The sequence below is a fragment of the Lagopus muta genome, chromosome 22 (genome assembly GCF_023343835.1).
Source record: "Lagopus muta isolate bLagMut1 chromosome 22, bLagMut1 primary, whole genome shotgun sequence".
Lineage (NCBI taxonomy): Eukaryota > Metazoa > Chordata > Aves > Galliformes > Phasianidae > Lagopus > Lagopus muta.
Window position 1 is genome coordinate 1,294,060 of NC_064454.1, and position 22,697 is coordinate 1,316,756.

General features: G+C 45.6%; 1 protein-coding gene across 1 annotated transcript in view; it reads right to left on the reverse strand.

Annotated features, from left to right (window-relative positions):
* Window positions 1-20,269, reverse strand: part of ARHGAP32 (Rho GTPase activating protein 32) — a 172,941-nt gene extending 152,672 nt beyond the window's left edge. Inside the window, exon 1 of the mRNA XM_048968625.1 lies at window positions 20,162-20,269. The gene's annotated coding sequence lies outside the window, so the exon portion shown is untranslated. The remainder of the gene's footprint in view (window positions 1-20,161) is intronic.
* Between the last annotated feature and the right edge of the window lie 2,428 nt (window positions 20,270-22,697).

Consider the following 22,697-nt stretch of genomic DNA (forward strand, 5'->3'; position numbering starts at 1 on the left):
CTCTGTACTTCAGCATGGTAGTAATGCCAAAACACACATGGGGAAAAAGAAAATCCACCCCTCTACAAGTTCTGGGGTTTAAAAACTAGAGGCCACTAGTCAAATGAGCACAGAATCAGGTTCATCACATCTGTCAGGTTCAAAGCACTACCTAAAGCCAGGCTTGGCAGAAGATGACATTCTGCAGCCTTTGCCATAAACCCTCCCTTCCTGATTCCACCCGAGTTCTGTTATTCCAGCAAAGCTTTGAAGTGTGTGAGAAATGCTTTACACTAACCAGGTGCAGAAGGAAAAAGCAGAGTCACAACATTCACCATTTACCCCCCCCTTCCCCCCCAAGGAAGGAAAGGGTTAAAAACCCTCATTTTTAACATAGTAGGGTGGAATCAGAAAATTCACCTCTACAGACTGAAATCTTAAAGGCTGGAGGCAGAAAGCCCACTGGCTCTTGCTGGCAAAGGTCTCGAGTCAAGAAAGGCATTCAGGGTTCCATTTAAGAAACAACGGCAGCATCTCCTCATTTACTGCTCCCCAAAGCTCCAGACTGCCTTTCTTCCTGCTCTAAATATAACCAACACAACCTGACTTAAATCATTTGTAAATAAACGTGGAAGTCCTTCCCCATCTGCCTGAATCGGTGACTCATTTCACAGCACTGCTAAAGGATTTGGGCTCTCTTCCCTTCTTCCTCCAGCTAAATTCCTCACTACATTCTGCTGCTCTGCCATTAAGCTTCACCATGCAAGCATGTCTCTCCCTCATCTGTTACCATAGCAGCCACAAGCAGCAGAATGCACTGTTAACAAAAGGATCACCCCCCCCACCTTTAATTTATTTATACTCCAGTAACCCACTGAGAGCTGACAATAGCAACGACTTCAAACTCACTCTACAGGAAGAGGGATTTTTTTTCCGATTTCTTTTTTACGTGTGTGCTACCAAAAATAATTAAAATTCCTCTAGAGGAGAAAAAAAAAAAACCAACAACAACTCAGCTTCTTAGGATTAACGAAATGCAATAGCAGATTTGGATAGGATGCTGAATTGGAATTAAAACTGCAAGCAGAGGGGGGAAAGCAAGAGGCTTAACACATCCACTGCTCCACTGCCACCCTCCAGAAAGATTTTCACTTCTGTCAACAGGACTATTAGATCCAGAGAGAGGCTGAAATAAGATTCCTAACCCGGTGCATTGACATGTAATGAAAGAGAAAGGAGGAGCACGCTAACTAGAGACAGCCTTTGCAATTAGGCCTTTGGAGAGTTAAAGGTTGGTTATGCACACAAGCTGTTAAGTCGTTGAATTACAGTAAAAGTGAACAATCTTGCTCATAGAACCTCAATGACAAAAAGCCAAATGGCTCCAACCCCACTTAGGGGTCTTTGGTCGTGTGTGGGGCACAGACTGCACCCATGGGGGGGGACTCAGACCCACAGGGTGCCCCAGCTCCCACCAGAACTGACAGACACAGGGCAAGATGTGGGAACTCCACTTGAATCAGAGAAGTGACAAAACATCAAAGAGTGCAGGGACCTTCCCTGCCATTGACAGCACATTGTTACCCATGTACTTAGCACTGGCTAGCAAAGGGTGACAGCTTCAGCTTTTCAGCATCTTCAACCCAGGGAATTATATGTCAGCATCAAATCTACATGAGAAAGTCATTTTGAAATGCTCAGCATTCAAATGTTGAGCATCCTGTTTCTAAGGATCTTTCACATCTTTGGCAAACTACACAAATTAACCTTATAATTCTTTCCCTTTCGAGTGTGACATGTTGAGTTTTCTTCTTTTTTTGGTCAATCCTTCATTGCCTCATCCATTTTATGAGGTCAAGTTATCAACCCACAGAAGGGCTGCCTAAAAATCACAAGCAACTCAGCGACAACTTCAAGACTATAACCCATATCTGACTTCCAGCCTTGGGTTTTCATTGAAGTATCCTTTTCAGAGACACCATTTCACTGCTTATTTTGTAGATTAAGTTTTTGAGGCATGCAGCACTCTTTATTTCTGCATTTAAAAACAGATGGCCTTAGTGAAAGGAATACACATCTCGCATACCAAAGCATTTGGGGCTGTTGAACTCCAGTGAGCACTAATGAAGGGTAGCAGTATGTCCAGGACTGTCAAAGACCTTCCAGTCTAAACAACACATGGAAACGAGCCACACTGGTGACACACATTCCCACCTTCACCAGATTTCTGATTGTACCACTTGTTCCATTCTAACTTGCTCTGTTCCGACCAAGGTGAGTATTTTAGATGTCTGAGTCAAGGGAGGACACAGGATTGAGACTTCATTAAGGAAAATCTATTCGTGAAAGAAGGAAAACACATTCCAGTTCCTGCTAAGGTCACAACTGCACAGCTTTACATGTTTTTTTGCATGTACTCTGCAGAACAACATAAGATTTGAATGAAAATCAACCTGAAACACAAGGAAAGAAGCAATCTAAAACCAAATACAGTGAAAAGACTTCAGAAAAAAGATGTTGGATACATGCTTAACCAACACAGATTTTTGTTGTTAAGTCGTCTTAAAGTTTGAAGCTGCATCACTCTGCTAAGCAGCATTCAAATGATTATAATCTATCTTACAATTAAATTGATTTTTTTTTCTTTCAGCTTCTTAGCAAGGCAGTATATTGAATAGCACAGCGTCAGTCAAAAGCATTACTTAACAAGAATCCAAGGGAAGGCTTTGAAATCACGTTCTAATAGTTCTGTGTGCTCAGTGCTTCCTTATTGTCTAGCAAGTTTATTGCCCAGTAAGCAGAGGTTACTCTCCCCTTAATATATGTTCTTTTATTTCCACCTGTAATGGAGGCAGCTGCTTTGCACTGGCACACCATGAAGTGTCACTGCTGTTTAGGTCTAACATCTCCACTGCAACGTTTAGGAAACATGGATCACAATTACAGCGTGTGGAACAGGGATGTGTCTCTGGTGGGATCCAAAGTTTGCAATTTTAGTGTATTTGCTTCAGGGCACAAACGATTCTGCCTCGCCATAAACTTGTTAATGCCATGAATTATTCAACATGCATATAAGGTGAAAAAATTCTGCACCATCAAAAATGCTGTCATAAAATGGGCTACAGAAAGCAACTTCACACATGTTTGATTAGATTTAACATGATATAATGAGTGAAATCTAAAGACACACCAGCCTTCAGGACCCAGAACTCAGGAGAGCAATGCTCTGGCTGTACTGCACACTTCTATTTGTGCTGGCCAAATGCATGGGGCCAATGCAGAGCAGCATCACACGTAATACACGCAGAGGGATCCAAAGAGAAAAGTGCAATTCAATAAACCACTTTTTCCCCCCAGGCTCAAGTGATGACCTCCTCTTAGACACACAGGTTCCTGAAGGTGCAGCCAAAACGTAGGGTTTGTCAGATAGAATAACCTACATTTAAAAATGTAGGCCAGACAACATCAGCACCAAAACTTGGTCTGTATACAAGGAAGGAAAAAGAAGCAACAAATGCTGTAGCCCAAGCTTTGGTGACACTAAAGAGAAGGGATGGACCAACTTCCAAGGCTCTGACAACAGAAACACAGAACAGATCTTCAGCACCAAGCAATGGATGCACACACACACAGTGCAGGATGGCGTACCAGGGTGGTGGCCATACGTGCTCCTTTGTGCCTTCCAGATGAATAACTGCAGAAGGGTCTCAGATTAAAAGTATTTGCCCAGACCTAACACTGATTACAGTCAGCATCAGGGAAGTTCATGCTGCCTACTTGTAAAAGGGGATTAACTCTATTTGTCACCATTGCAGAGAGCTTCGGAGTCAAGATTTGAGCAGCACAACACAAGATGCAAGCACTCTACAGCAGGTGACATCACAGGAGACAGCACAGATCACAGCTTTGCTGGGGAGGAATGAACAAGCTCTTACTTTGTTAGGAGATAAAGTCTGCAGAAAAGAGAATGATCTTCAAGGCAATGGGTGGTAAGAGGGGATAACCTTTAATATTAAAAGGATGACAAAAATCAATAAAGAGCAGGGAAAGAGAAACCTTCAGTCTTCAGCCCCAGTATTTCACGGTTTCAATAACTGAGGTCATCACTTAAAGCAATTTATTTTTAAAACGTGAGGAAAATCATTTCAGAACAGTTTTCTTGCTCCATATTCACAAGCAGCTTCCAACCAGCAGACTGAGATATGAAGGCAAAGAAAATCTGAGAAGATGGATCCACGTTCACCAGCTCACTTCATACATCACACTGCTCTGCTCAGCTCAAGTCTCCTCTCCTGAATAACTTCTGCCCCTCTAGATCAAAGGAAGGGTGTTACTTAAATCAGAGTGACTGTTAATATTCACTTCTCCAAGATGGTGAATGATGGCAGGCTGAAGGAATTGTAGCCAATCTGCCATGAAATGCAGGTTAATTGAGATAGCTTTGCAACAGACACACATGTTGGTTTTAAAAGGCATCATATTGCTCAGACATCCACAGTCACAACACAATTTCTGCAGCCTGTTCATTACAAAATACAAGATCTGCACTGCTTTAGTTAATACAGCAAAGACCAGAGCTGTCAGCAAACTTCTGTCTGCAAGGAGAGCATTCTCAGAAGAGATGGGGGTTGGATTCCTTCTAAAAGTTTCCCTGTTTCACCTCCATTACAGCACCAGGACATCCCCTAACTGCCACTGTTGCTGACTTTTGTGCTGGCTTCTTCATAGAAGCTGAACAACTTCAAATCGATTTCAAGTCAGCAGGAGCACAGCGACCACTGCTGCAGGATACACCCTGAAATCAAACGCAATCCTCACTGATGTTACTCCTAAGGTCCCTGATATTTCTGCTGCTTCAGTTCCTAAAGCCACAGCAGCAGCTCCAGCTCCATCCCTGGACTTCTCAAATCTCTCTGGTTATGTTAAGCACCACAACTACTGTATTCCTAACCTAGAGTGCTCTGGCAGATTTGGGTTAAGGAGTGACAAGTGCACACAGAGAGCAGAGGCCTGAGGGGACAGCAGGGAGCACTGGGGAGATGATAATCTCCTGCTGCAGCTCAGTTGCAACTGAACCAGCTTGATGGATCACAGCTTAATGTGATAACTACACAATATGAGAGGAGGGGATCATTACATAGCAATAAAGCTGCATGTTGGCCATGCTGCAGCACAATAGCACTCACAGCACTGCACTGCATCAAACCTGTTGGAGGAAGAGTTAAAAACTTCCTCTGCTGGCAATGGGAGCTGCATCAGGCAAATACCCAGCAAGTCTATCAATAGGAAAAATGAAAGAGAAGGTCTCATAGCAGTTGGTTGCTTTAAATTGTATTTGCATTAAGGTGCAATTATATTACATAATGAATTGGTGGAAGGCATTTTTAAGAAAGAAAGCTATTAATCATCTACTACAGATTTCAGAAATAAGAGCAAGTCCACCCAGAAGGAAAAAAAAATGTAAACCCACAGATGCAGAATAAACAGAACAGATGGCAGCTCTCACGGAAGGTATATTCCTGCTGAACAAACATAAATGTGTGTTTGGTCAATAACATTTCAACTGTCAGAAACAGCGTGGATCAAAGTGAATCGAAGGCTCAACCCTGCACCTCTACCCCTGAAAAATCTGTAGTGTATAACATATTATGGGCAGAATTCAAACTACAGATAGCTTCTATTGGCACATCATATTTATACACCACTCACCTCGGGATGTTACTGCTCAGAAACAAAAAACTGCACCAGAACTGTGGCTATCATGAAACACAGGAGAGCACTGAGCGCTCACAGAGATGCAGACAGCATCCAGCAGCAATGCTGCCATACCTTCCTGCTCTTCTTGGAGCACACTTAGAAAAAGAGAACAAACATCCCCTCTGGACTGCACAAATGCCCCCCATAGAGTTCACACTGTACAGTTATAGCCCTCTATTTTTTAACTGGTATGAAATAAAACTGTTTCAACAAAAGTGCCTCACATACCAGCATCCTTAACTTCACTAAGGGCAATAACAAAACCAACCAGATCTGCACAACTATAGGCATGCAATTGATTTCACAGACCATAAGCTGACATGGGGCACATGAACAGAAACACAAGGGTTGGAAAACCAGTTTTTTTTATCTTTTGGCTAAATTAGAAATTCTTGAGCAAATCTTACTCATCAGTCATTTGCTTTCTCTGCTCACCTCGTTTCGTGGCTGCATTTGGGACTGTTTACAGTAAAAGTGATGTTGAAGAGATCTCAAACGCTCATACATCAAAAGAAGGGAAAACTTCAAGTGCTCTGACAACACTTCCTCCAAAGGATGGACATCAAAATGAAGCAGGGTTTGTTAAAGACACTTCAGAGGGATTCATCTCCATTTCCAAAACACGGACATTTCATCTCCCTTTTATACTAAAGACAACAAAAAGCAACCTAAGAAAGCTTCTAAAAAACACGGGCTAAATAAACAGGTTTGGATTTGGGTTTGTTTAATGAGAAGTAATTTGACAACTTTTTGTTGGTTTTCTTCTTAACCTTTCAGGTTGTTTTCACAACATCAGAAAAAAAATAAAGCTCAAATCCAACTTTCAGGTTCTGTTCAAGGAAATTAGGGCTCATCCATTTCAGAGTTAGGAACTTAATGATGAAAAGAGAAATTAATGTCTGAGCACCAGCAACGTTATGGCCCCAAAGGTTCTACTTAAAGTAATATCCCCACTAAATGCTGGGGCTCCAATGTCATCCCATGGATGAAAGCATTTACACCAGGGCCAAAGAATTCTCTTTTTAGCTTTCTCTTGCAGTGTCAGGAAGAATCTGCTTCCACCACTTGTTTTAAGGTCTTTAACATGCCACACCACCTACATTTGCTTCCCTACTTTGTGTTACCCTTTAGTGCTCACGTACCTACATAAAAATGATTTACAATAGAAAAGTTAAGAGAATTTTCAACGGCATGCAGATTTTTCAGTTTTGAACCTCTTCATCTTTGCAAAGCTTCATATAAGTAGAAAATATCTTCTTCTGTTGGGAGAAAGAGCCTGACATCATGGAAAGCCTAATAACTGCAATGGCAAAAAGCAACAATAACAACCCCACACCAAAACCTTTTCTTTACATGTTTCGTATATTTTGCATTAAATACACCAAAAGTACCAATATTTTACATTCCAGAATGAGCTTTTCTCACTTGGGACAGAGGAGAAATTTGGGAAATCATCAGAAGCCAGAACCTTGCTTGCAATTTATCTGTCCTACTGCATTTACCTATGCAGCAAGCAGAGAATGCAGTCATTTTAACAGCCTAAAGAAGTTTACTTGTTTAGAGTAAGCATTACCTTTGTGAGCAGGAAATAAAAGAAAATGAGGCCTATCAAGGGGTGGAAAACATGAATTGCTTTCTCTCAATGTGAACGTTCACAAGGTGACTGATTACAGAAGGGAAGCGTGACAAGTAGCAAGAAATTCTGACAGCTTTAATGGAAATGTATGCCCACATTTCAGTCAGGCTGTTCCCAATGGAAAAGAAAAGTAGAATCAGAGTGAAGAGAACTCCTCAAACTGTTTGTAAACATTCACAGTGCTTTCTTCTTGCTGGAAAACTGCAGAATCCACAGAAGAAATTGGACTATCTCATAGAAGCTGGGCAGATGCAAACATGAGCCCTCCTACATCAGTAGAACCAAGACCTTTCTTCATCTCTCTCTGTATAAACCCATACTCAAGCATTTGCTCCACTTACCTTCACATGTGTACACAGCCACACATCTGCTTAAGTAGAAGCCTTAAAGTAGCTGTTGAGATAGCAGTAATAAAGACAAAGAGCATCCTCACTGCAGTGGTTGCACAGCAGTGCTGGAAGACAGCAAACCCAGCAGCGCCTGCTGTGGCGCTGGGAGTTGTGCCCAAGTGTTTTGAGTTGGTTTCTTATTTCTGGAGAGAACCAGGGTGACTTTGAAAGGAGATGCAACGCTTGACTCCACACTACAGAGCAATTTCACATCGTCCTGCCCGGCCAACGAAAACAAACAGTCACAAGCAGATGGGATAAACAAAAGAAAAGCAAACTGTAAATTGACTTGGCCGGGGTACCGCTGGATGGTGCCTAAGAGTACTTAATGGAGTTAAATGCTAAATAAATAAATAAATCATTTCCTTGTCAGTTCAGACACGGAGGTGGTAAATAGCACCGTATGTCATACCATATGTCAGTCAGCAACAACCCTAATAAACCAGCAGTTGAAAAGCATTGGCTGAAGCTCGGCGTCATCCCCGTTCCCCCACACAAATGGAGCACACCTTGCTGGAAGCAGCAAGGCAACAATGATGACCTTCCAAACAACAGGCAGGTCAGCCCACTGCACACAGCTTCAGCTGCTGCAATGCATTCAGGTCTTCTTCCACTGCTACCATTGACACTTGCAGACAAAAGATGCAGTTACTGAACCCACACGCTATCTCCACATTAAAACAAAGGTGGTTTTTCTTGCCATAGTGACAAGAATAGCCTCACTGAGTTCTCAGTTATCCATTTGTTAGACATGCTGAATTCAGACCTTCTGAACCAACTCAAAAACTCCACATATCCCTTCTGCATGCTTTTCTCGGAAGCGTTGGCCCTTGAAAACCACATGGATAAGTTGGATTTAATGCATTCAGCACTTGGGAAGAGAACACACTTCTTATGATGATGCTTTGGAATGTTAAATACAACGACAACATCTTACAAGGATCCTTCATACACAGCCAAGCCACTCAGTAACTTTGTCTAACAACTTGCTGGCAAATTTCAAGCAAGAATTAGAAGATTTCAGAGCTAACACTTATACCCATACCTGCCTGGGCACTAACACATCAAATATTTCCACCTGGAATTGTACAGCTCCTTCTGGGTAGCTAAGCATCAGTAATGCTCGCCATGCTAAGCAGGAATGAGATTTTACCTTATTTTAAGGTGATAATGCATTCCCTCCACTCCCAGCTAAGTCTGCTGCGAGGCAACACCAGGAACACATTCCAGGAAGGAAGAAAAGCCTTTCCCAGGGGATGCACAAAGGCTCAGAAATGAATTCCAGGCATAATAAAACCCTCACCCCTTTGTTGCCATCTCACTGAGGTCACTGTATTTGTAAAAAGAGCTTTAAAACTTGTGAAAGGTATTCAAGTTCATATCCTTAAATGTTATTTTTAAACCAGGAGCGTTATTGCAGCGTATTCCTCAGAAAGGAATGAGATCTAAGCTCTTCTGAAAGCTCAACCCATCAAATTTCACATACCTGTGATCAGACCCAGATGGTGCAGAATAATGTGGGTATTTGGTTACCAAGACCTTTCCTTTTGGCCACTCTGTGTAAGCAACCACTGTGCACAAGTTATATTCTCACTTGCCTGTTGATGAGGCAGCAGAAGGTTTGGGGTGGCGCAATTCATACGTTACAAGATTGCAGTTCCCTCACTTTGAAGGTTTTACCTATCAAAAAACCAGAAGAACAGAACTCCTAAACCTAACCTAAGAAAAACACAGTTGCAAAACTTTTTTGCTTAATAAAAATTCCTACGGTGCTTATGAAATCACAAAAGCCTGAAAACTTCACAGCTTCCCGAGGATGTTCTGCATCCTCTATTCAAAGCAAATCAGCATTCACAGTTGCCCCTCAGCCAGCTGAATTCATGGCATTTCTAGGAAATTAGAAGAGTGGAAATAAATCACTTTGCAGATTTCCCCTTGGAATGCATGCACCAAATAATCAGCAGCTCCTGGACCACAGTAGAGAACACTGCAAAGCCCTTCACCCAAGCAGAGCTGGGAGCACTGTGTTGTCAGCAAGTTCTTCTGAGATGACGAGGTCACCAGGTGAAGCCTAACAGGGTTTTCACATCAGTTACAGGATTCTGCTGACTTTGCTCTTCCTACTTGAGAACCCTTCCAACTTGTTCAACCGGTTGCCAACAGTTCTGCTTTGCAACACAGGCCCACATCCATTCCTCATGCAAATTGGTGCAACCAGCAGCAGAAATTCCAGCGCCTGCTGTCAAAGCTGGAGTTCATTGCAGGAAAACCAATCAGGGGCTGCTTGTTATGTTGGAGCATCTCAGGACATAAAAAAAAAAGCAGAACAGCTTTTCAGGACAGAATTAAGCAGCCTGACCTTGGTTCTGCCATGCCAGCATCTACATAGACATGAACAGTGGCTCCATGTGGAACTGTGTGGAGAGATTGCTGCCTCTCCATGGTAAGCTCCACAAACTGCTTCTGCAGATGAGTTGGACAGCCTCAGTTTTGATCTGCTATTCTTACTTCATTCTCCAAATGTATGCTACAGGCATTCAGACCAGGATGTGCTCTTTAATGCAAATTAACAATTACCTATGAAGAGCTTTGAAAACTGAGCACCTGCATTAATTCCTCCTCCTCATTTTAAACCTGATAAAGAACTAGGAAGATTAGAGGAGGGAGACAGAGACACTTTCTATCCAGGGCTGTATGTTCTTCTATTTGCCATTCCTGCAACAAAAAAAAGTTGTGGGCCAGGTTTTGTGAGGTGCAGTTCTGCATCCCTGCTCTCTCAGCGTCCACACACACAAACCTACACCGTGTTGTGCCTATGGAAACACCCAAAGGGGAATTCCAACATGCTTATGCATAAGTGGTAACGCTCAGATGGGAATTGAAAAGAAAAAAAAAGAAAGAAAATTACAGCTGCAATTCTTTAGGATTTTGGTGAGAATTGTAACACATCCATGAGAGCAGCAGCACAGCATGGAGGAGCAGCGCCAGGAACATCAGAGCAACCATCCCAGCACCACTGCAACACAACCCAAGCAAACCCTCTCACATCTCCAGGTTGAGGAGCTCCTTGTCCAACAGCACAGGGAGCACTTTCAATTCTCCCAAGGCGCTATTATGAAGATTAATTAAGGTCTGAGCAGTGCTTTCAAGATCAAAACTGCTGCGTTGTTATTTATTATTAAAGAACAACAAAGTGCATTTTTGTTGCCTGCAATTGAACTTCATAGAGAAAGCAGTGAAAGCACACATGTGCTCCAGTGCACAAAGGAACTCCCTGCCCCAACAAGCTGGGATTTGCCTGACTGCATTTCTAGCCACCAAAACCCCATCAGTAAAACTATACCCATCCCTTTGAAATATTCCAAAGGCCTAAAGGAATACAACTAATACAGTTTCTCTTCTGATTCTCTTCCAGGATAAGCTCTTCCTATCAGATATTTCAGCATAGCACCTTTTATCCCTATGTGCAGCCCTAGAATTGCTCACATGCTAACATTAGCAAAGCACTTCAGAATGTCTAAATCAGAAATTCTGCACCTACTTTGGTTGTTTCCATTCAAAACTTATTAAATCTTCACTTCAGCTGTCAAAGCCTGCCCAGAATAACACATCCTTAGCTATTAGATTATACAGTTTGTTACATGAAGCTTCAGAAGAAGCACAGGGAGGGAGAAGACATTACATCTAGATTGCACTGGGGCTCTGCTTTTCTTCATAGGCTTTTCCCCACCAGAACATGACTGACATACATGGCAAAATGCTTTTCAGAAATGTCCACCACTGAAATCCAAGCAGAAATCCTGTGTTGCAGAATGTGCACGGATGGGTTCTCCTAGCATTTTACCTACAGATATCATTTACTAGAAACATACCGTATTTCAATTACATCTGTATTCTTAAGAACACAGAATCATCTGTGCCTTGGCAGCACCTCCAGCAAACATAAAAGCTGGGTAAATGAACAAGATCTTTTGAAGACAAATCTGGAATGCCCATAACCAAGCTGTGTGTTCAAACAGCTGCAGCAGGAGCCCAAGTTCTGTGGCATCTCAGTGCAGGGATGTAACAATGCAGATGCTTGAAGCAAGCAAGAATGGAGGCTATTGGAGCCAGGGGGCAGGGAGCACTGACAGCTGACATCACCCAGCCTGCATCACCACCTTGCTTTACAGAAACTGCTAACAAAGGGATGGGCATCTGCAAGATGCTGAGCACCTCACCCCTGTGTCAGCCAACGTCACCTCCTCAGGAAACGCTTGCATTTTATTACATGACTTGTTGGCTCCGTTCCCATCACCTCAGTTTGCACTCAGAAGGTTCTTAAAATCTGCAGCACTTTCTTATTAAAAGCACAGATAGCAGATTGCGAACTTCTGTACTTTTCTGAATGCTTGCAGGAGAAAGTTGTGTTATATTTAGCAGCCATATGGCAGCCCTCCTCCACACACGTTCTCCAGAGATAAGAGCTGACAAATTGAGTTCTCTATAGCACCAATCTATACGTTTGCATTTCCTGTTTTTAATCATAGGAGTTAACTGTGGCTTAATTCTTAAACCTGGTGCTTGACAAAAGGGAAACGCAAGGAGTTCCTGTGCTGAGCGATGGAAAGCAGGGAAGGTTTTCCTGCAGCGTAGGTGAATATGCTCAGAAAGCCTCCCAGAGCTACTCCAGACAGCTGCATTATCCACAAATTAATACAGCATGTCTATGAAACCGAATGGCCAAGGATCTATTGGATTTGTTACACACTTTACGACTGCTCTGTGGATAACTGGCAAAGTATCAGATAAAGAGCACTATGCACAGTGAAATCTTATTAAAATGAAAGGTTTGAGCAGTTCAGCTTGCTGTGTATCTATCAGAGGGAGAAGCAGAGAGTAAAGCAACACCTGTAATGCTGTAGAGAGCTTCAGAGATGCAGCACAACCGTTCTACAGCTCAGCTACACTTTGAGGAGCCAGGCTTCACACAACTGCAAGGCACAAGGGTGAGTTTTCCTTCAACGCAGCCCAACCTTACAGAAAGCGCCAGCAAAGGCTAGGAGGAAGACAAAAGTTTTAAGAAGCAACAGAAATGGTTTGAGTTATCTCTCCATTTGGGCCAGCTGGAAAGCAGAGTGAAGAGACAACACCAAAATCAGAATAAAATTCAACCCAGCTGCCACCAGCCATGCACACACATGCAGAAGTGATGGAGACCAACCCACAGCGCGCCAGGCAGCACACCTTGCACAGAAGGAGCAGTTTTTCAGAGCACTGATTATTCCTTCCTGCCTCCCTTGGAGAGATGACCACCACAGAGTGAAAAGTGATTGTGAAATGAGAGTGCAGTCAGAAAGAGGGGAAACAAAGCACTTCCAGGGCCAGGGTTATTTGCAGAGAATGCAAACACACACAGGAGAACAACCACCAAAAAACCAAATGCATCTGAGTACGTAACCAACCAGCAGGTTTCTTCAAGAAACAAGAAGGAAGAAGCCAATGCAATCATTAAAAAGAAATAATTAAAAGAAACCTTGGCTCAATAAAAAAGTAAAACCAAAAACTGATAGGATAACCATCCCTGCATGGCTGATAAGCAGACCAGTAGGAAGAACAAGAAAGAAATCTTCCAATTAATTACTTTCCTTGCTTTAAATGTGGTCATTAAACCCTGCTGCATAAAGATGGAGGGAACACACAGCTCTGCTCTTCTGGCAGCTTTTCCCATTCCTGAACAATTCTTCCTTCAGATGCGCAGCCACAAAGGTTCAAAGGTCCCCAAAGCCTTTGTTCTCCGTTCCAGCAGAGTTACAAACAAACTTTTGTTCCTGTTTCTTCAATGAAATGGGCTGCAGCAGTTACCAGGGACCTCGCCTTCCACACCAAGCTGCCTTAAGCACCATTCAGCTGAAGGACCACGGAATCTCATTTGCACTTCAGGAATAAATTATCAGAACTTTTTGTGAAACACAGCCACTGATTCAGTCAGCTATTGAATCAACCTCCAGCAAACACATCACATACGGATACAAGTGAGGAAGAATCGGAGCATTCTGCTCCACAAATTGTGTCAGAAGATATCCGTGTTCAAATTAAACTCATTCATGAGTTCACACGAGTGAACACGTTCTACATTTCAGTGCAAAGCGAGGACTGTCAGCAGCTCTAAAGTAACACTCCTGTATGTATACACATTGAAAACAACAACACCCAAATGCTGCAATTCTTACACAGCCAGGGTGCGAGGGAGGAGATGAGAACCATAGAGACAAGCGACTGGAAGCGAAACCTCAAATATAAATTAACAGTTCCTATTGAATTGGGAGTTAACTCTCTAGAGATGCTTCCTGTACAACTCTAATCACAAAAGATATTCCCCTCCTCCCCCCCCCCCCTTTTTTTTTTTTAAATATATCATGTCTTCAGGCTACAGCACATAAGCTGGCTATTATGAAGTCTAATGAAGACATTCATGAATCATAACAAGGAGGAAAAGGGTAAATCCCAACAAATACCCAAAGGCTCTTGTAACGAGTAAAGTTATGCTCAAAGAAGGGCTTTCTAGCTATGTGTGTGCGTATATGTGTGCTTCCATATGAGTTGGACTCGATGATCTTAATGGGTCCCTTCCAAGTTGGGATATTCCATGGTTTCTCCAGCTGCAAAGAATTCAAGCCAGGTCCCTTAGTTCTCCAAATGCCACTGTCACTTCTGTTCTCACATCAGCACCAAAAGATACCAGACTGCTTTCAAAACACAAGGACTGTACTCTCCTTTCCCCACAGAGCATCTACATGAACCTTGAACACTCTGAATACTGAGAACACACACCTACCCAGTGCCAGCAAGCACTGCTACCAAAGTAAAAGCAAGACTTCATCATTTTAATAGACACTCATCTGCTGCTAAGCATAACTCCGATAATGAGATACACAGAACATTAAACATGGTATTCTTGAAGAAATAGGAATTTTCAAGTGAGTTATAAGAACCCAGCACCTTCCTGACAGTTATTTTGAGCAAAACTGATGATCTCCATCTGCCAGTAGGTGATGCCAAAGCTTTTAGAACACCACCTTCCATCCCTGCACCTCAAAAGCAAGTCACCAGCAGTAATTACATCACTGTCACCTTCCCTGCTCTGCACTGTGGGATCACAGCTGTGGGAATAGCACCACATCTGTGCTGCTGAATTACCCAACGGCACGAGTTTGATTCACACTATGGGATGTCCCATGAGCACGCTTTGTCTAGAAGAAATGTTCGCCTGCTTTATGCTAGCTGTAAGGCATAAGAGCCTTTAAAAGACCAAACCAAGAATAACACAGCACTGAGAGTTTGCAGATCTGGTATAAAGCCTGCTTAAAGTAAACAGAAGCACACAAGATAAATCTGAACCATCACAGTGGGTTTATCCACATGCTGTGCTTCATTCCGTGACCCTCGTGTTGAAGACCCACAGTCAGGAAACCCAGGGCCGTATCTCAGGCTGCAGCTGACCAAGTGACCCTCCATCCAACCAAAAACCTCAGGGATGTTTAAGCACCTCGTTTTATCCTGTAATCCCCAAGAAGGCAGGCCCAAACTACTTATCATCCTGGTTTAATGATTTAAACCCAGTTTTTCTCTGATTTCTGAAGAGGGTTATTAATGCATACTCTAAATCAATGCTTTTCCATCCATAATGATGAGAAGCTGAGCTCTGGAAAGGCAAAAGATGAGGCACCCTGGGAAGAGATGGAAGCACAGGAAGCTTCCAGATGGAAGCACTGCAGCTTCCAGAAAGGGCTCAGTGAAACCAAAGCAGCAGTGGAGGGGCTCAAAGGCGAGGTGGCAGAGAGCTCCATGCAAAGACACCAAGAAGCTCTGCTGAGGATTGAGCCACCGAATTGAACTTCTTACCACACGACAGCACGGACTCAGAAGGATGGGCCTCCCACTTAAATCAATTCTTTATTTTTTTCCCCTCAGAGAGAGCAATTAAGTTGACAAGAGGATGAATGAATCATTGATCGGTAATTTACGCTGAACTCTCCCTTCAGCTGGAGACTTCAAGCTACAGCAACAGGATTTGCTCCAAATGCTGCAATTTGGCTACAAAAGCAAAACAAACCGAGCATGGGCTCTTAAAACAATGATTTCAGAAGGGGAGATCTGGAGGCACCTTTTTCCTAAGCTATAGGCTAAAAGAAGGGCAGCAGAGCCATGCTGCTATAAGATCCACAGATGAGACTATAAAACCCAGACTTACATGTGTCAGTAAACAGCGAGAGAACATCCAGTGAATGCCAACAGCTCAGTCATAATCATCACTTGAAAAACAATAAATTACTCAAATAATTAGAATGAAGGTAGCTAAGATTGTGCTTCAACCAAAAAACAAAAGATAAGGAAGAGCATGCATGGCATATGTACCAAACTGATTGCAGCAAACCTGGTAGCGCTGGTTTATCAGCTTAAACAATCAACGCCTAATTAAGCGTGCATTTAACAACTAGTTAATAAAGTTTCTTTGCAGGGAAAATCAGATTGCAGAAGTCAACATCAGCTTAGACACGATTAACTTCCTGTCCACTGCTGGGAAAGCAAATCCAATTTACTAAATACTTCAAAGGGCAGTTTTTAATTAATTTAGCCATTTCCAAATAACGTGACACTGCACATGGATACAGCAAGCTGGTCTCATCGAGTCCAGGAACAGAAAGCATCAAATAACTGAAATGCATCAGGGCTCTGTAATGCTCTTAGGAGCAGCCCAGTGTGTGTGCATGGCAGAGGTCAGCAGGAGCCTTCACAGGAGAACCAAGCTCAGTCACAGCTGTGCCATCTGCCACACCTGCAGCACTTCTCTCAGGCTTTTCCATTACCTAGAGTTTCTAAAACAATTTCTAGGACTTGAATACGCACCGTAAGTAAGGCTGAGTGTAGCTGTTTCCAAGTGGCATATGGAGGGTCACATCACCTACACACCTGGAGAGTTTTACAAGGGCAGAACGGAGGCAATGCAGAAAAACCGGCAGGGAAGTACGGCAAAAGTACAGCAGTAAAAGCAGAAGCAGGATTCACGTCACATTGCTGTATTGACAGACGGCTTCTCTGCCTTCCTACACTTTCCACCCAACACAATACATTGAAATTCCCTCAAGTTCCCCAGTCTCGACTGTTCAGTGACAGTGATTTGTTCCCAGCTATGAGTCAAAAACAAAGAAAACCACAAAACTAACGCTGAAAAGAAACTGTTTCAACCAGACAAGCTCGAAATGAATCGATGACCCGCAGCTGGACCTCCTCACGTTATGCCATCCTCCAAGCTCTGGTTGGCTGGGAGACCTCATTTCCATAACAATAGCTGGCTGGTAATGAGATGCTTCTCCTTAATGCCCACGGCACGCACATCCCCCGTGCCATTGACTCAGGGCTCGCAGCCAGGCAGCTCCTAGATTAGCATCACAATGGCAATCGCTATGAAAATTAACATCCTCACACCGGCCGGACCGGAGGACCTGCTTCACCACCCCCAGCTACTAAATTGACTTTTTTTTGTTGTTTTTCTTTCCCTCCCCTCTAGGAAAAAATAGCTGCTGATGTTCTGTAGTTTGTTCCTTTCACGTTACGGCATTACAGACCGCAATCGCAGCAGCGACACGGAACAGCTTTCAAGGCAGGCAATGAAGGCACCACGCGTTCAGCTCCGAGTCGTGCACGGGAGGAGAACGAGAGAACGAGCTCAGCTCAGCACACAGATCCCCTCCATCAGCTCGCTGTGATACCAGGCTGAGGTGCAGCACAAAGCCGTGCCACCGATAGCAACCACAGCACCAGGAGATCAATCAGCCCAAGCGTCCGGATGCAAAACCTCCAGATTTCCTCACGTTTCTTTTTGTGTCTCCCTCTATCCGCACCCGGGGATCACCCAAAACGGGATGGAGCCAACAGCTGTGACACAATAGCATCATTGATGAGACCGTGCTAAGAGGAAATGCAAAGGAAAATAATTCAGAGGCCAACATCTCCTTCTCGTTTGTGGAGAGAAGGAAGCAAAGGCTGCCCAGAGAGGCTGTGGATGTCCCGTCCATCCCTGGAGGTGTTCAAGGCCAGGTTGGATGGGGCCCTGAACAGCCCGGTCTGGTATTAAATGGGGAGGTTGGAGGCCCTGCACGTGGCATGAGGTTGGAGATTCATCATCCTTGAGGTCCCTACCAACCCTGGCCATTCTGTGATTCTGTCAAAGGCCAAGGGAACCCACAGCAATCTTTGTCACTTATACAAACACCTCTAGACATAATAAAATAGGAAAAAACTCCTATTTTTGGAAATAGGTGTTATTGAGATCCTGTTTGTGTGGAAATGAGGGAAGTTGACTGCAGTCCTCCCACAATACAGGCTGACACTGCGTGCAAAACAATGCATTTAAATGGCAAAGTAACGTTTCTTTTTCAGAAGGAAAACTCAATGACATCACTGTACTTCCCCCACTCGTGTTGCAGGAAAACAGAACGTCCAGAACTGGGATCTGGATACCTCACAGTGCATCAGAAAGATACACAGCAACACTGCAATGTTCAGCTTCAAACATGCAGACAACTCTAGAAAATCCATCCCCTCAGTGGCAGCTTTGCTGACCTGCCTCAAATACCCTTCACTTCTCCAAAATCTTGGTAAGTACATTTAAATAAACAAGTCCCACATCAAGATTACAAGCTGAACTATTTAACAACCATTTGCCTCTAGCAGTGAACTAATATTTCTGCGCATTACTAATTTCATATTAATACTTCCAGTTCCATTGCATCCATTGCATAGCAGGGGTTACAAAGAGCACGCTGTCAGAGCCTCTGCATTTTCCTTTTCCCATTTCATTATCTCAATCACTGTATGTCCTCAAAGCAATAAAATGATTCCTCTGGATGGCTCCAGTGCATTTAAACTTCATAAAATCAGCAGACGTAGAAGGGTGCACGCTCTGGTACTCCATAAAACCTTTGGTAAGCCTCATGAAAACAAATCATTCCACTCACAAGAACCATTTGCTTGCTCTTTCTCATAAAGAATATATAATAATTTACTTGCTAGTCAAAATAAATTGTTCAGTCAAGCCTAACCTAATTTTGCTAAACTACGATGAGGAGACATCTGTGCAGCAGGAATGAAACTGCATGACACAAAACAAGTCCGTGTAGAGCATTCATCCCCGTTCTGTGGAAAAGGTTCCCTGCTCAGAACTCCCACACTGGCAGATTTACTCTTATCCTGGTCTCCAAAGCCCCACCATCCCACTCCATGCTGAAAGGAGTGCCATTTTGGGATCTCTCCATTCTTATCTCTCTTTCTTGAAATGAAATAGCACATTTTAAGGTTCCACCTCCTTCACTTTTCACATATTCCAATGAATGGCATTCTTCCCAATGACAATATTGGCCAACACCACACGCTGGGACAGAGCAGAGGCCATCCAAGTCTCTGTCCAAAGTGCTGTTTTCTGCACTATCTCACGTGGAAAGTACAAAAGCGCAACAAAAGATGATTTGATCCCATCACCCTCTTATAATTAGAAAGCCATCAATCCGGTACGGAGCAGGAGATTGAGATTTCAGATAGATTCTCTGCAGAGAAAGAGACGGGACGGCAGGGACACACGGGCACAGGCAGCAGTGCCCCATCCCTGCAGGCAGCCGTGGTCAGGGATGGGGCTCCGAGCAGCAGATGGGGCTGTGGGTGTCTCTGTGCATTGCAGGGACTGGGACCAGACAGCCTTTGTGTCCCTTCCGACACAAACCGCTCTACGAAACCAGAGATCTAACTACGAACGCGCTCCCAAGCTTCAAGGCGTACCTGAAGCCACAATTCACCCACAGCGCTACGGATCCTCCCTCTGAAGACCCAACACCGCCATCCCCACCGTACGGAGCGCTGAGCCAACCTGGGAGGCCAAGCCAGCCCGGCGCACCCCGCGCACCCAACGCCCTTCCCGCAGCGCATCGCACGTAGTCCGAGGGGCAGCTCCGGAACCACGGGATGTGCGGGGATCCCCCCGCATTGGGGAGGGGAGCTTTAAACGGCTCCGAATGGCCGCGTGCCCGCCGCACAAAGGGCGCTGAGCACAGCGGAGGATCCGGCACGAGGCGGGAGGCAGCGGCGCAGCTCTGCGCACCGAGGAGCTCCGAGCGCGCGGCCGTGCGCTGCGCTCCTTCAAACCGCCTCCGCGCCGCGATTTCCCGATGCAAAACAAACAAACAATAAACGAAAACAAAACAAGGACAAAAATCTCAGGAACCCACAGGCGAGAGATGGAGCCTCGCGGCGCTGTTCCTTCGCTCCCCTCGCGGCCCCGAGAGGCAGCGCGGCCGTCGGCTCTGACAAAGCCCCGCACCCCCCACTCCTCCCCGCAGCGTTCCGTTCCGTTCCGCCCCGCTCTCACCTCGCCCCGCCGCAGCGGAGGCCCTCCGCGCCGCCTACCAACCGCGTGCCGCCGCCATGGTCGCCGTCCGGACAGGTGAAGGGGCGACGGGCGCCGAGCCGCCGGGGGACGCTCCGGGAGGGGGAACCGCATCCAACCGGCACACACCCCCCTCACACGCGCGTTCCCCGGCGCAGAGAAAAGCTCCGTGCCGAACCGGGGCCCATGCGCGTTGCTTCTGCCCGCCCGGCTCCGCCCCGCCGCCGGGGAAGGGCGGGCGCTGCGCGGCGGCGGAGGGTGGGAGGGGGCGGCTGGGTCGCGCGCGTGATGGCGGCCGCGGGGTGGGAGCGCGCGGCGGTGGAGCGCGAGAACGCGCGGCGGTGCGGGGGCGTGCAGGGTGCAGGGGGGATGCAGTGCGTGCAGGAAGGGTGCAGAGGGGGTGCAATGAGTGCAGGGGGTTGCAGTGCATGCAGGAGGGATGCAGGCTGCAGGGAGGATGCAATGCGTGCAGGGGGGCTGCAGTGAGTGCAGGGGGATGCAGTTCATGTGGAGTGCAAAGGGGCTGCAGTGCACAGGGGTCTCTTGCGCATGCAGGTTGCAGAAGGCCTGCAGTGTGTGCAGAGTGCAAAGGGAGCTGCAGGGCATGCAGAATTCAGGAATCTACATGGGGTGTACAGGGCATGCAGGGTGCAAGGGGAGCTGCAGAGCATGCCTGGAGCAAGGGGCTGCAGTGTATTCAGAGTGCCTGCAGCCAGTGGGAACGAGGGCTGCAGCAGGGGTGGTCTCAGTGCAGCAGGGTGACTGAATTGCATAGAAGCCTGGGAGCATCAGGGCTGCTGGTGAGGGTGCTGGGCTTTTGCATGGGGAGTGAGAGCAGGGTGAGTGCTTCATCTTGATCCTGAGCCTGAAGCTTGAGGCCAGGCTGTGAGAGGAAGAGGTGGCACTCGCATGGGGGTCGAGCAGGGCACTAAGGGCAGTGCGGTTGTTTCGGGCTGTCCCTGCAGTGGCAGCAGGAGGAATGGAGCCATCACCCTTCCAAGCTGTGCTTTGGGAACTAACCCCGATTGCTCATAATGGCAGTGCGTTTCATAGATGCTTTATTGTACCCTCAGCGTTGTCAGAAACACATGACTTGATTTTGCTGGCTGTACACGATGTGGAAAATCCTTCCTGATAATTATCCCTGCCATTTGGTGACCGCAGAGGTTAAACATCTGATGGCTGCTGTGCATTTATTCCTTCATTGCAAAGCAGTTGCTCTGCCTGCAGTGTGGGCCCTGAGGCACAGTGGGGAACAACCCTGAGCTGCGTTGGCATGATGCACCTGGGCTCACGTGGGCTGCAGTGCGTGCTGACCTCCTGCTGACATCAATGCTGACATTGCAAAGGCAACATGAAATGACGACTGAAGGCCATAAAGGGGGCCCTGGGCCACCTGAGCTGGTAGAGGATTGCCAGCCCACAGCAGGGGTAGATGATCTTTAAGGTCTCCTCCAACCTAACCAGCTTATGGTTCTATGATTCTGTAATAGGCATGCAGAAGTTCTGAGTTGTGAGCTTTAATTTCAGAGAACAATGGCTGTGAGACATGAGAACTGCTTCATGGCAGCGTGTGCTGCAGCAGATGCCAACAGGCAGAACTGTGGTTGAGGACATGGGTGGGTTTGGGTTTCCTCTCTAAGGAGACAGCCAATGGCAGAGGTATCAGACAGCATCCTCTGGTGTGGGGAGAGGAGCTGTGTGGGCTAATAAAAGAGGATACAGAAAGTGTATAAATTAAGATGATGACAAGGCAAAGGCATGTGATTTATTGTGCTGCTGTGTGTTACTGACTACAATTCTGATCCTGTCAGACCTGACAAGTTAATTAGGATGAGCCAGGACTGTACCCACATGGCACTGCTGATAAAACCTTGGGGCTCTGGAAGCAGCTCAGTTTACTCCATATATAGGAGGCTGCAGTCTGAGTAATGTGCAGGGCGATCCCTATCCATGCAGGGCTGATGTGAGCGGCTCAGAGATGCCCAGAGCACCCCGGGGTGGCAGAGCCTTCCCCTCTTCTGGAGATGCCATCATCTCTTTTGTGGTTTCGGCTCTCCCTTGTTTTGACTGGCTGTCGCCGCGTGATGTTGGTAGGGCTTCTTTGTTGCTCTTCACATGCAGAGCATTTTTCATTATGTCTGCCTAACTAAAACCAAATGGTGGGCTGCACATGGGAATGCAGCTTGAGAAAACTGCAGATCAGAGAAAGGTCCTGGCTTCGTGCTGAGGATCCCTGCTGCACTGCCCCAAACTGCCTCCCCCCAGAAGCTCCTGGTGGGCGGTTTGCAGCTCATTGCTGCCCTTTTTTTTTTTTCCTTTTTTTGTCTGAACATCTTCGCTTTTAAAGAATTAAAACAAAGGGAGAATGCTTTCCCCTCCCAAACTTTCTCTCTGCTTCTTGTTCTCTCTGTCCTTCCTCGTGTCGTTCTGTGGAAACTTGCAGAGGTTCTTCACGATGCCAGGAAGCTCTCCAGCTGCAATGGGCAGTGAAGCACAGAGCCTGTGTGAGCAGCTC